Genomic DNA, 16,115 nt, shown 5'->3' on the forward strand with positions numbered 1-16,115 from the left:
AGGGCCACTGACTGTGTGGCGGTCGACCGGGTTCTAGGGCCTACTCAGACCTCTGTCCTACACGCGGTCGACCGCTGTTAGGGCGTGGTCGACCGTGAGCCGCTATTCCAGATCCTCATGAAGTGATCATATATTGTGTTCATGTCGTGTTTGTGTGATGCAAACTTATTTAAAACAACGTGAAACTTGCATACAAACATGATAAGAGCAGATGAATACTTCTGAAAAAAAAATCAACATATGTAGCATGATTATTTGTATTAAAAACCCTAAATCATGCATGAAAACTCAAAACGAAGAACAAATCATCTTTCTTCAGATTAAACAACATTTTAAATTATTTTTAGATCTTAAATACTTCTGTAAATTCGTTCTCAAACCTTTTCACATGGAAAGACCCAGTCTTTATACATATAATACAAAAGAATTGACTTTTATTTATAAACTAGTCAATTTGGCTCTATAAGACATGTTAAAAACTCTTTAAAAACATTTTAAAAACTAGGAGGGGATTAGCAGAGATGAACTCGCCTGAGATTTGTAGAAAAACATTTAAGATGCCAAGCCAAAGAAGATCTCCACTTCAAAAGCCAAAAACCACACGAAATCCCGCTCAAAAGCCTCCAATCTTCTCCAAGAATCAAATTAGGGTTTATAGGTGTTTGGTGGCTGTTAGGGTTCTTAGAAAAACTGAGAAATTCGTGAATGATTGATATATAAACCAAGGAAAATGAATATGGGCTTTAGAAATCCGAAACCAACTCAAAACAGGAGAAAAACAAACTGGAGGTTTTGCGGTCGACCGTTGGCGGTCGACCGTCTGCAGTCGACCACGACGGTCGACCGGACTGGAATTTTTTAGCTCCTCATATATTTGGCCATTGTGCATGTTTTGACTCTTTTCTTCCTCACAAATGAACTTGTTTATACTCAAAACACATGGTATACTACACACATACCAATTAAGTGTATTTATCAGAATAAAAATCCATATATCATGATTAATCACATATTAAATATATATATATATATATATACAATGTAAGTTTTTATTTTTTTTCTTTTATTTTCTTATTTTAAAAGTTCATGTTTTAAAATTTCATTTTATTTTTATTTTTATGTTGATAGATTAGATTTATTTCATGCTCTGTAGTGTAGATTTACTTTCATGTTCTTTTACTTTGTTGTTTATTTTTCATGTTTTATAGAATTTATTTTCTTATAATTTTATTTTATAATATAGATTTAGTTTTATGCTTTTTAATTTTTTTAGTTAGATTTTCTTTTTGCTCATAGTTAGATATTTATCTCCTTCTTGTTGTTCTTGTTTTTTATAGTTAGTTCTTATTTTTCTTATAATTTACATATCTTTCCTTTATGCTTTCTAGTTTAGATTTTATTTTCTTATTTTTATTTTATAAAATGAGTAACTAAATCTTATAGAAATTCTAGAATTGCATAAAACTAGTTTAATTTTTTATAATTTGTGAATTGCTCTCTATGCCTAAAATGATAGAAGAAGAATTTGATAATTTATGCTTAGTTTGAGTGGTTTGATAGGTTATGCTTATGAATTCTAGAGTTATTATCTAGTTGTTGTTATTTTTATGAATGAAAATTTGCATGGATGATAATTTAGGCATCTATGTACGGGATGGACTACTAGATCAAGTATCCTAAAACCAGACTCAATAGCCTGTACTAATGGTATATCGAAGCACTATCCCAAATAGTACTGAGAGGTGCTCATCAACGTTATCCATACAAATATATAATGTTTAAATAACTCATATCTCTCGTGTAATTGAAACAATAACTGTATTAATCCTCTTTGGGATACCCATGTGTGTACTACGACACTATAAGTGTATACTCATGATGGTACGTATATCATCGTGCACCTCGAACCCCGCGTTGGTCGAACTAACGTAAATGTGCATAAAGTGCACTCACGGGATATCTCCGGTCGACCGGCTAGCCTTAGTTGGTCGACCGGCTAAAGAAGATCTTCACAGATCAGGTTTTGAATTAATATGAGGCATATAACAAGATATAAAGTTTTATTTTTGCTTAACAGGAATTAACTCAATATGATTTAAACTCTTGAATTAATCTAGTTAGGGTTTAGCATCTCAATTAACCAAAATTTCTCAAATAAAACATAAATTATCAACATGACTAATTAAGCATGACTAGAACTAATCATTGAACAGATATAAAATAATTTAAACACGTTGACATCACTTATGTATCACAAACCTAGGGTGTATATATCTTAAATTAATAAGTAAACTCAATTAATTGTTAAACTAGGGTTTAAACATGATTTAAGCATGATTAATAAATTAAAACGAAAATAAAAGCAACCCTAATGATCATGATCATCAACTAATATAAACAAAAACTAAATCTATAGATTTTCACATTGGTTTAAAGATTAACATCATAAACTAAGATATTAAAACATCGGGTTAAGCTTTAACATGAGATTCATCAAATAAGCATCTTAAATCAAAACAACCCAAATATGAAACAGGAAACCCATTCGGACTGGGAAAATAGTCTTTGGTATTTTGGTTGTAACTTTTACATCCGACCTCGGAATGAGGTGATTTAAGATACGTTAGAAACTATTGAAGATACCTACAATTTTTGTCTTTGAGTTTTTCCAGATTCAAACTGTATCGGTGTGTAATGCATATATACACTTAACTTGTCATTTTTCTAGATTTCTTCTTTGTGCATGTTTAACCTTTGTATACTCTCATATATACTCTTAATTGATCTCAAATCAATTGTTAGTATAATCATTCATCCGTAAATGATATTCATCATAATTAGAGCTCATTTATCAATATAATTCACTATTTTCCAAAATTCACAGGGCTTTATATTTACGGCCGCAAATAGAGCACTTATAAATTTTATTATACATATGTTCATAGTGTGTAGGTGTTTTGGAAGAATTTACAAGAGACTTTGTACATAAGTCCATAAGCTTATTATTATTTGCAATGCATATTTTTAATGATAAATCTAAGAATGATATGCGATTTTTAACAAGATTCAACTCATTATTTTTCACAAATGCATTGTTATTAGACGTATAACATACATGGTCATTCTTAAAAGTATCAAATTCATTTCTAATATTTTCTACTTCTAATAAGGCATTATTTTTCTCATGAGATAAACTAGCAATTTTAATTTTTAATTTTTCATTGCTTTCTTTAAGATTCACATTTTTATTAGCAATGATATCAAATTTAGATGCTAGTGTCTCATGATTGGATTTTAAAATAACTTTCTTACTTTTTAAATCTACAAAATTATGATGTAATTTGTTATAGGCATGCATTAACCTCTCATATGCACAAGCGAATTCATTAATAGAAAGTTTACTTTTGGAATCAGACTCGCGTACCTTACTAGGGCTATCGCCTAGTGGTTGTGTGCATGATGTAGCTCTAATTGAACTTAAGTGGAATCCGCCAAAGCTCGTCGGATCTCCTCTAAGTTTTCTTGATGTGCTTCTATGAGTTTCTACAATGTGTAAGCTATCAAACGAATCAAGCTTGTTAGATATCAATGAATCAAAAGCATTAAATAAATATTCTAACAAAAGCTTGTTCATACTAAACATTTTCTTCTCATTTTTGCTCCACTTGGATTTCTCCAACATGGGCACAACATAAGCACAATCGATAATTTCCTATAAATCGAAATATTTAGATCTAACAAAGAGTTTAAATCTAATACACCAATGAGCATAGGGGAAATCATTTAATTTAGGAGCAATGTTAACAGCATAACCTAAACTAGGTACACCATTCATATCCATAATAAGTATGTGCAAACAAGATGACAATAATCTCAAAACTAGATTAGCAACATAGCAAAGCAAAGATCTTTGACTCTAGGCGGTTAAACCTCAAATCAAAGAGCACCAAGCTCTGATACCAAATGAAAGTACCCTAGAGAGGGGTGAATAGGGTATTTGCTAATCTAATCCACTATTAATGCCAAATTAAAACTTATCAACTAATATCCTAGGAATATGATGTACAATAAGATTTATGCAAGGATATAATGACCAAAGGGTAAAATAAACTATGAGACAATGGCAATAAACAATGCATAGGAAAATACGTCAAGGACAACACAAACATAAAAGAAATGATCACGGAGTTCGGTCGACCCATGACCTACGTCTCCGCTCCTCACCCTCGAGGAGAATCTCCACTATCAACACAAATTAACTACACAATCGGTTTTCAACACTCACCGATAAACGTTTATAACTCACACAATTGCAATTACATAATACACACTCTAAGTGTTAGCCAAGCCCGTGTCACCTTCCTCAAGTTCTTGGATTTACCACCTCTCCCTAGGCTTTACTACCAACGCTACTCTTCTTGGAATTGACATCATCTCTCACGAACCACTTCTCTCGGTGTCCTTATATATTACAATGTGTTCTCAATAATTAGGTACAAGTACAAAGTGTTTTGTTCTCTACCTAAATAACACAATGTGTGAAAATACTCAACCTCAAAGGTTGTGTGTGAAACAATAAGTAAAATGAAACTAAACTTAAATCAATCTATCACAAATATACAAGAAGAAAAGTTAAGAAAAACTTCTCCAAGAATCAAGAGCGATGGAGATTTGAAGATTATTGCTCCAAACCAAAATGATCTCCTCCTCTTGTAAAAATCTCTTCACAAAAACTAAAACACATTTTGATATTTTAAAAACTTGAAAAAAACTTACCCAAATCTTGATTTTTGTTTTCCTTAGGATGGTTTAAAAGTTTGAAGGCAAGGGGTATATAAAGGATCACAAAACAAAACCCAAAAACCAAAAAAATCCAAGCAAAAAGACAAAAAGCCGAAAAATCAGCAGACTAGAAAACTAGTCGTTATAGTGCCATAAGTCAACTGATGGTACTGTTCAGTAGACTGATGAGCTGACCATTACAGGCCGCTCATCCGTCATCGGTCGACTGATGAACTCATCAGTAGACTGATGAACTCATCAGTGGACTGATGAACTCATCAGTAGACTGATGAACTCATCAGTAGACTGATGAACTCATCAGTAGACTGATGAACTCATCAGTAGACTGATGAACTCATCAGTAGACTGATGAACTCATCAGTAGACTGATGACCTGCTTCGGTCGACTGATTCATCAATCGACTGGGCATAAACTTTTATGCTTTTCCAGTATGTTTCTTTGGTCGACTGATAATTTTTATCAGTCGACTGATAACGTGCATAGGGTCTTTTAAAAATAGTAACTTTGAACTTTGAACCCTTTTAAAAAATAGCAAATAAATTCTAAAAAATGTAAAATTTGAGAAAATATTTATAAACATGAAAATGAACATGTTACAAAAGAAATTTTTGAAATATAATTTCCTATATGTGAAAACTCTTCGTTCTGCAAAAACTCACAAATACATGTCCGTTTAAACACTTGATTTTGACACTATGACTTAAACCAAGTTATAAAATCTTTTTGAATTGATTTATAGACTTAATAAAAGATGTATACAAGGATTATTTTGTCCATAAACTAAGAACATAATATTTTCTCAAAAATACCTATATTTTGATAAAACCAAGAATGTGTATGTGTGTAAAATTGAGCTTGAAGTATTTACACGCAATGTTTTCTCAATAATATACCCAAGTTGATGATCTCTCGTTGAAGCTCGATCTTGGGCAATCCTCCTTTTTGTAGTATGGATGAAGCAATAGTGTGTCTTGGACTTGAATGCATCGTGCTCCATTCCAAATTCCTTCCATCCTCCAATGAGTATGATTGTGTAGGGGCAATTCCATCCAACCTCTAACTAGAGGATCTTTGTGTAGAGTTCCTAACAAGTAAATACAAATTACTCGACAAGCCGATGTTAGGTATTGTTTGTTAATCATCAAAACTAGATTAAAGCAGGCTCATAAACATGAGACCTAACAAAGATGAAGTGAAGACAAAGGATAAAAGTGAGGTATTACAAGTCATATGAAAGGAACAGCCAGAGTCAAAAATCCAGAGATCATTCATACCAGAGACCAAAGGGTTAGCTAAAGAACCAGCAAAATACATATTAGAGAGTTGTGCAGCAAATGTAGAGATGATATACTGAAAAGCATCAAGTTAACGGCGAAGACCTTTAATAGCTTGAATAGTAGAGTTTGAAGTGGTAGAAGGTATAGTATTGGTCAGCATTCCTGGTATACGAGAGGGTTGAGACTGATGAGGTCGCCGACTACGACCAGTACCTGAGGAACGTAACTCAGGATGAAGCTTGAAGTATATCTCAATACGGTGTCCTTCCTTCTTGTAATATTCACAAGAGAACTTAGATCGTGCCTATGGATAGGGAGCCTGTTGAGAAGTATGATTCATAACAAGAACAGTGACAGGTATAGACAGAGCAGTCTCGAGTGAAGAGGTAGGAGTGTGTTGACAAATTAAGTCGTGCTGTCTGCTGTCGGGTCTCATATGAAGTGAGAGCTCTGATAACTGAGGCCAAAGTCAAAAATTAAGGCTAATAAAGTAGTTGATCAGCAATAGTTGAATATTCAGGAATGGATTGAAACAGTTGATGCACCTCATGCCGCTCATACCAGGCTAGCCAGTCTTCATATGTGGAATCACGTCCAGGAAGCATTGAGTGTAATTCTGTCCAAAAAGCTTGCATTTGTCCAAAAATGAGACTGTAGAGAGGAACTACCTTTGCGCTATAGAGCAACGCGTTGCACAAGATATGCCTCCTGTGCACTAGAACACTTAGTGAAACACTCAGTGATGTGACTCGACATGGTCCGAGCAGAGGGAAGCAAACCAATTTTGACAGTAAGATCGGAGACAACACAGCAAGTGAGATAATCCATGATATGAAATTCCTACAACTACCAGTCTGAACTCTCCTTGCCATAGAGAGCATGAACGATCTGAAGATCGACATCACCGCTGCCAGATGTAACAGTATTGGATGAAGCAACGGTGCTGATGGATGGTGGAACTGGTCCTTGTTCGCGGGGAAAATGGTTTTCTTCTTCATTGAAATAATTGTCATCTTGGGTTACAAAAGATCCGGTCTTTTTTAGATCCGGTTACAATTGAATCAAAGAAAAAAGAAAAATTACAACTTTCCTTATTTGTCGAACGAATCGCGAGATCCTGTTTTGCGGTCTCTCGCTTTTGTGGGTTCTTTGCCGACGCCGGGTTAATCCGTGGACCACCGCGCGATTTAGATCCGGTCGGATCTACATGATTATACGGGTATTATTCCACGAAGGGAATAATAGCCGGGAGGGATTAGTCCACCAAGGGAATAATCGCTCAGATCTCGGGATCTAAGACCAAGCTTAGATCCGGAGTGATATCGTGTAGATCTCAGATCTGTTCTTTGTCTCCTCTCAAAATCCTGCCTTTTCTGACGTAGGTGCTCGCCGAGGATCAGATCTGTACGTGCAAGTCTTCAAGTCTTCAAAGCTCTGAGTTCACTCTTCAATCCGGCAGAGTTTTGGCTCTTGAAATTCCAACCTCCGAAAATGAACATTGCCTGGCCTATTTATAGGCTTTCTGAACTGTGCCCGCGCACAGAGACATGTCGGCCACTGTCGGCCACTGTCGGCCACCTCTGGGTTGATGATCTGATTTGGCAGTAAGTCGGATTCCTGATTTGGCAGTAAATCCGCTTCTGAGTTCGAGTCCGAAACTGATCTTGATTCGATCGTGATTCGTCCGAGTCTGTTCTCGGTTGGATGACTAGTTGATTCCTTAACACTTGGCTTGATTCCGAATGCGTATGGATGCATTCCGTCGCTTCCGTACGATTCGTCGATCTCGTCGCCTCGTTGGTTCATCGGTTTGTGCTGAGCTATGCTAGGGGACCTATAAGCAATTTTATATGCCTACAGATACCCCCTCCAAAGTATTTCAGTCTCGTTCTTTTATAGAAGAGTCTGGAATACTTTGGATATGATTGCTCCCACCTTTCCGACTCACTGCCATATCTGGAATCAAGTCAACAAGTCGTTGCCAAGTCAATCAACCACACAAGAGAACCAGAACCGGAAACAAAGGACGAAACGGACAAACACCCGGGGACTCGGCCGAAACCGAGCCACCCCAGGGTGGCTCGGCCAAGGCCGAGCCACCCTGAGGTGGCTCGGCCAAGGCCGAGCCACCCTGAGGTGGCTCGGCCAAGGCCGAGCCACCCTGAGGTGGCTCGGCCAAGGCCGAGCCACCCTGAGGTGGCTCGGCCAAGGCCGAGCCACCCATGGGTGGCTAGGCTCAGAACTGTGCAAATGCACAGTTCTGAGTGCCTATAAATAGGCCTTGTGCTCATTTGTTTCAGGTTGGAAATTTTGGAGAGAGGCGAAGCCCTGCTGGATTGAAGACTCAGATCTAAAAAAGATCACAACTTTGAAGGCTTGGAGACTTGGACTTTCAGATCCGGTGCTCGGCGATCACCACCGCCAAATAAGGCAGGAGTTCGAGAGGATTGGATTTGAGATCTACACGATCACACTCCGGATCTAAGCTTGGTTCTTAGATCCCGAGATTCGAGCGGTTGTTTCCTTGGTGAAACAACCCCTCCCGGCTATTATTCCCTTGGTGGAATATTACCCGTCATATCGTGTAGATCCGACCGGATCGAGATCACGCGGTGGTCCACGGCAAATAACCCCGGCGCAGGCAAAGAACCCACCAAAGCGAGCGACCGCAAAACAGGAGCTCGCGATTAGTTCGACAAATAAGGAAAATTGTAATCTTTACTTTGTTTTCTTTGATTTTTCATTGTAACCGGATCTTATAAAAAGACCGGATCTTTGTAACGCATAAAGTTGTTAACTGAGATAGCAATGATATCAACAATGAAGAAAGCTACAATTTTTCCCGCGAACACTCCACAGCAAAATTTTGTCCCTCGGGGTAAGGGAAAAGCACAAGCGAATGCAGTGGATGTGAACCAAACATTCGAACTGCAACCGCAACCACAACAACAGCAGCAAAAGGTGCCTCATCAGTCACGGTAGAAACAACAACCTCAGAAACAGAAGACTTCAGAACCGAAATTCCCAAAGGTTTACTCTTTTAAAGAGGACGAAGTACCTGGTATTTTTAAATACCTCATAGAGAATAACAAGATCAAGTTGCCTCCGATCCAGGATCAGGAAGACGCCAAAAGGGTTAATGATCCGAAATACTACGCGTTCCACAGAGCAGTCCACTATCCGACTAAGTCATGCTATGCCCTCGAAGACAAGATCCAAGCTTTGATCGACATCGGGGTCATTACTATGAAATAGTCTAAGGAAAAGAAGGTGGGTGCGAACGTAGTGTCAATCAGCTTTGGGTATGTTCCTTTGAATTGGTTTTAGCCCAAAACCATAATGAATGTAGCGATGAAGACCATCAACGACGATCCTCACGAACAACGCCAGAGACTTGTGCCACACACAGCCCCAAATGGTAAGATTCTCTGGGTCCATCCCGATCTAATTGAAGATGAACAGTAGACCGGATCTGTAGGCGTATAAAACTACCTATAGGTCCCTGAACACAGCTCGGCACGGTGATTCGACAAACCAACGAACCATCGGGTGACGTATCTAAACACGAACGTCAGTCCACAACATCGAAGCCAAGTGACACGCAACGAAGCGGATTAACGAGGCGATCTAAACACGAACGTCAGTCCACAACATCGAAGCCAAGTGACACGCAACGAAGCGGATTAACGAGGCGATGAGGTTAACGAATCGCACGCAAGCAGTGGAATGCATCCATTCGCGTGCGGGATCAAGCCAACGGTTCGGGGAGTCAACGAGTCATTCAACCATAGAACGGATTCGAACTCAAACACCAAGGCGAATTTACTGCGAAATCGGGATCCGGACTTCCAAATCAGAGTCCAGATCAATAATAAAACTTGGATAAACCGCAAAACCATAAAACCGGACAACGGACAACACGGCACAACACCTGGAGGACTCGGCCAAAACCGAGCCAGCTCTAGGTGGCTCGGTGGCCGAGCCACCTGGGTGGCCGGCCACCTGTGCCAAGGCACAGTTTTGAGTGCCTATAAATAGGCTATGGGGGCTCATTTGTGAAGGGTTGGAATTTTTGACGGCGAAGCTCTGCTGAATTAAGATCTGAACCTTGGAGATTTCAAGCTTTGAAGACTTGCTCTTTCAGATCCGGTGCTCGGCGATCGTCCACGTCAAATAAGGCAGGTGTTCGAGAGGGATCGGATCTGAGATCTACGCGGTTATCCTCCGGATCAAAGCTTGGCCTTTGATCCCGAGAAGGCTACTATTTCCTTGGTGAAATAGTACCCCCCGGCTGTTATTTCCTTCGTGAGATAACACCCGTTATACCGTGTAGATTCGACCGGATCTAGATCACGCGGTGGTCCACGGATTAACCCCGGCGCAGGCGAAGAACCCACAAAAGTGAGTGACCGCAAAACAGGAGCTCGTGATTCGTTCGAAAAAGGAAAGTTGTAATCTTTTTTATTTTTCTTTTATTTTGTTGTATCCGGATCTTATAAAAAGACCGGATCTTTTGTAATCGAAAAACAGTTACTTGAGAGAACAATGAATTCAATGAAAGCTACAATTTTTCCCGCGAACAATCTGGCGACGACAGTGGGAGCCACCGATCTCGCTGCCGAGGCGACCTCCAACCAGGTCAACCCTGTTCTCGCCGATGCCTCCACTGTTGAAGGCGTTGTGACTCTCTCGAAGAGAGCCCGCCAGAGGTGACGTCAACGCCTGGCGCGACAACTCGCAAAGGCGATGGAGTCCACCGACGGAGTCCGCTATCACGCGGATCTGAAGAACAGGAGAGGCAAACAACCTCAACCACCGACGAATGGCAACTCATCCAAGCTGCCAACGAGTGAATGGGTCCGTGTCAAACGGAATCGTTCGACACTCGAAGAGTGCATTCGCAAGCGCCGCGCAATGTCAGCGCAGGCACGGGCTCAAGTCCAAGAAGCCCGTAGAAGACTGCAGAAGGAGGTGGCCAAGAACCCGCCACCACCCCGCCAAGTATGGAAGCCGAAGTCTGAAGCGGCGATTCAGGTTAAGGCAAAATCGTTGCAGCCTTCAAAGCAAGGTCAACCTCCGGCGAATCAACCAAAGTCGCCGGTAATCCCAGTAGCTACTCTGGGAGATCCCGTGGAATCATCCCGAAGGAGAAAGTCAGTCTTGGAGCGCCTTGGTCTAATTCCCGATGAACGAGGCAAAGCTCCAGTTCAAGAGTGTTTGGGCCCGATGAAGAAGCCCCGAACGACTCAACACGCTGGGGGTCGCCGCCACCTCCAACATGACAAGGAGCTCAAGGCAGCTGCGCACGCTAATTTGCGCATCGAAGTCCAGGAGCCCGCTGAGAACTCACGCCCGCAAAGGCATGTTTTGAGGCGCATAACTTTTGAAAGCCCAAAGAAGGCAGTTCGCCCTCAGAAGGAAACATTATCATCTTATGACGATAGCGTTATACCTGAGAAGTCGTGCCAACACACGATAGGTTACTCCGATCTTCCAGCAGATGAGTTGTACTATCGTGCTTGGGGTACGAGTAAAACCAGGAAAAGGAGTCCCCGAGAACAGGAAACTCAATGCCCCTATTCCAAACTCATTCGGGCAGTATTGTCTGAGTGCAACTGCATCAAGGCGATCCCCGAAAGAGTTTCGGTTTTCGAAAGGCTCAGTACCGAAACGCCGAAACCAAGGCCTAGGTGTTTCCGACGAAGAAGAAGGATAGTCGAAGACGGAGAATTTCCGAGGGTCACCACCAATATGACCAGCAAAAGGGCATCGACACGGGATAATCCCAAGTCAATTCCGCCAGTACCCCGGTATCTAACTCGTCTGCAGTCTGGAGCCATTACACGAGGAACTTATGGTAGGGTTTGGACAAGACTACCTTCAGAAGATGAAGAATCTGATGCCGGATCTGCGGTCGCATCAGATAATACGGTATCCAGCAAGGGACAACCCCGCGAAGCACTTATGATAAGTGCGGAACAAGTGGCCAAGATGCTTGAAGAGGCCATGGCTAAACAACATGAGAGCTTCAGGTTCGAAATGCAGATGGCCATGCAGAACATGAGAGAAATGCATGACCAACAAATCCAAGCATTGACGAACCAGCAAGGCGAGCCAAGTCGTCGTAACCAGGTTAATCTGGAAGATGAGGACACAAATGCGAACGAGACTCATAATGCCAATAATCCTCCCGTCAATGCAGGGGGTGGTAACGAGAATGCTAGTGAAAACACAGGTGAAAACTTGAAGATCAAAAACCTCGAGAGCAAAATCAATACATTGATTTCCGCTCAAGAGATGAAGAAAACAGGCATTCCTTGTCCATACCCAAGAGAATGGGAATTAATCCCATATCCGGCGAAGTTCAATCTAATTAACTTAACGCCGTTTAAAGGGATGGGTTCACCCACTCAGCATTTGATTTACTTCAAATCGCACCTGGGGGTTATCTCTGGTAATGAGCCTCTAATGGTACGGTCCTTCGTTGGCACTCTTCGTGGAGCCGCCTTCGATTGGTATCGTCGCCTCAAGCCAGGAAGCGTGAATAGCTGGGATGACATGGAGACAAAATTCCTTGCTAATTTCTTCGACGACGACACCGAGATATCCATCGGGTCGTTGCTTGACGAGAAACAGAAAGACGGGGAATTGGTTGACACCTTCGTCAAAAGGTTCCGGAACAAGGCGATGAACTGTCGGGACCCGATCACCGAGGAATTCATTCTCCAGAATTGCCACAACAACCTCGCGTTGAACGTGTTGGAAGCAATGGGGACAGCACCATCCAAGACATGGAAGGATTTGAAGGTCCGAGTAGAGCAAGCCGAGCGATTCCTCAGAAGGAAGAAGGCGGAAAGAGGCCAACCGGCGACGAATGCTCCACAGCAGAATTTCGTCCCACGGGGGAAAGGTAAGGCACATGCTAATGCAGTTGATGCTATTCAAACTTTCCAATTGCAACCTCAGCAACAGCCGCAGCAACAAGCACCACAACAATCTCGGGGGCAATGGCAACAACGGCCTCAGAAGAAAAAATCTTCGGAGCTGAGGTTTCCTAAAGTGTATTTCTTCAAAGATGACGAAGTTCCCAGCATCTTTAAGTACCTGTTGGAGAATAATAAAATCCAGCTGCCGGCGATTGTGGATCAAGAAGGGGCTAGCAAAGTGACGGATCCGAAGTATTGCGCATACCATAGAGCGGTCCATCACCCTACCAAGTCGTGCTACCACCTCAAGGACAAGATCCAGGCTCTAATTGATGTAGGCGTCATAACCCCGAAGCCGTCCAAGAATGTTGGAGCAAATGCGGTGTCAATCACACAACATGGTTCAAACCAGAGCGCATCACCAAAGTAGGAATGAAGACAGTGAACGATGACCTACATGGACAGCGCCAAAAAGGACTTGTGCCACACACAGCCCCAAACGGCGAAATCCTCTGGGTTCATCCCGATCTCATTGAAGACGAACAGTGGGCGACTTCCTCGAGAAGAAAGGGCAAAGGCAAGTCCTGCAATGCTACATCCGCAATCTTCGAGGAGGATGGCGATGAAGCTCCTACCTTCCCGCTCTCCGAAGAAGAACAAGAAGTCTTCACCACTAGAAGCGGAAATGAGTATCACTATAATTATCAGCCACGTAGTGAGCAGGGGGTGACTAAACGGGGACCAGCCAAAACTCTCACGGAGATGGGGGTGATTACGAGTCCTACACCGAGCGAAGAGGCTCGAAGACAGCCGGTGAATAAACCAAAAGAGAAGAATCCCCAGGAGGTTCAGAATCTGAAGCAGTCTCGTTTCAGTCGCCCGATTGGAAGAGACAAACCGGAAAGCTCGAAGACTCCGCAAGTCTTCGATATAATGGCTCAACTAGCCAACATTCCAGCATGGATAACGCTGTATGAGTTGCTGCGGTTGTCCAAGGAAACCAGGGAGGCCTTGCAAGAAGCTTTGGCCAATTCAGAGGTGTTTCTGACTCAAATCAAGCCGGTGCCTGAAGAGCCAGAACCGCTGAGTCAACAATGCAATATAGCGACTAAGAACCTTCCCTGCATTACATTCACCAAAGAGGATATGCAGACGAAGAATTCGAACCACGATCGACCGCTATATTTCGGATATGCAGACGAAGAATTCAAACCATGATCGACCCCTATATTTCATTGGGTACATTGGCTCCAGCAAAGTCAACCGAATCCAAGTGGATCCGGGTTTTGCTGTGAGTATTATGCCGCTTCGCTTGATGCATTTCCTCGACATTCCAGTTAGCAAGTTGGCGTCCACAGGCCCTGTTATCTATGGATTCAACACTAGCGGGTCAAGACCCTTGGGTAAGATCCGGGTAAAGTGTCAAATGGGAGATTTGAAGACAGAAGTCACATGTTATGTGATCGATGCCGAAACTTCATATAACTTACTATTGGGTCAGCCTTGGATCCATAGTAACGTTATAATCCCCTCAACTCTACATCAGTGTTTGAAATATGTCGACGCTGATAATAAGGTTAGGACGGTGGTCGCGGATAAGCAACCATTCAAAGGGTATGAGAATTATTTCACTGATTCTCTCCTTTATGGTAACGAATCCGATACTGAACCATCGGTCCAAGGCACGGACAGCGGAGAAGAAGCTGATACCGAAGCCGGATTTGATTACAATGGAGGTTATGTTTTAAACGACATTGTACCCTTTGTAATCAACCTTGACGATGAACAAACGTCAGAGGGCAGTTGTAACTGGCAACTTGCCAATAATGAAATAAATAACGATTTAGAGTACTCCCTGTCTCTTGATGATGTGATAAAAGAATTGTACGATAATCCTGATTTGTATATGCCGCTTCGATCGTCCTATATAACAAAGGAACGCCTCCAGCATTCTTTCGGAACAACCATGGTCATCCCGAACAAAATAAGAGGCGCTAAAGAAGTGATTTACGGTAAAGGAAAAAGCTCCCCATTACCAGACTATTTCTTAAGCGAAGATGAAGATGATGACAAACCTGGTCGGCATTTATCTAAGTATAGTCCAGAAGTGCGCAAGCTCATGGAAAAGCAGGGATATGATTTCACACTCGGAGAAGGTCTATACTTCGATCAAGGTCCTCGTATTCCACCCAAAGCGACATATGTACCAAAAGGGAAACCGAACGATTATTATAAATACAGACGAGGGTTAGGGTATGAATCTTCTTCAGAAGACGAATGTTGCTGGTTAATCAATAACCAATCATCTGAGCAATACAAAGATGGAAATTCGTCAGATGCCTCGGAATGAGATTCCGATACAAGTCTGGGGGAAGCATTCAAAGCCCTAATAGCGAACATGGCTACAGCTGATCCGTCCACAATGGAGAACGATGATCAAATGCCAACATGGAAAGACCCATGGGTTCATCACCTGAACATGCAGTATGGTGATAGGTTCGAACAGAGAGAACCCCCCACTGAGAAGATATGCCCGGGCTCGACCCCAATGTGGCAATGCACCGCCTCGATATCAAGCCGGATGCCAAACCTGTCAAGCAACAGCAAAGACGGTTTCGTCCGCAGATTATGGAAGCCATTGAGGCAGAGGTTAAGAAATTGATTGAATCAGGATTTATCCGAGAGGAACAACATCCAGACTGGTTAGCCAATATTGTTCCAGTCATGAAGAAGAACGGTAAAATCAGGATCTGTATCGACTTCAGAGACCTGAACACGGTATGTCCAAAAGACGACTTTCCTCTCCCGATCACAGATGTTATTATCGACAATACATGTGGATTTGAGAGAATGTATTTTATGGATTCTTTCATGGATGGGTTTTCAGGATATAACCAAATCAAGATGCACCAAGATGACGAGAAGCATACAGCGTTCAGAACGCCCCTTGGTGTCTTTTGCTACACGGTGATGTCTTTCGGTCTAAAGAATGCAGGTGCCACGTACTAGCGAGCAATGACTAAGATTTTCTAAGAACATCTCAGGAAAACAGTCGAATGCTACGTTGATGATTTGGTTGTAAAAACCCGCAACAAAGAGGATCACATC

Source organism: Asparagus officinalis, chromosome 2 (assembly GCF_001876935.1).
Source record: "Asparagus officinalis chromosome 2, Aspof.V1, whole genome shotgun sequence".
Lineage (NCBI taxonomy): Eukaryota > Viridiplantae > Streptophyta > Magnoliopsida > Asparagales > Asparagaceae > Asparagus > Asparagus officinalis.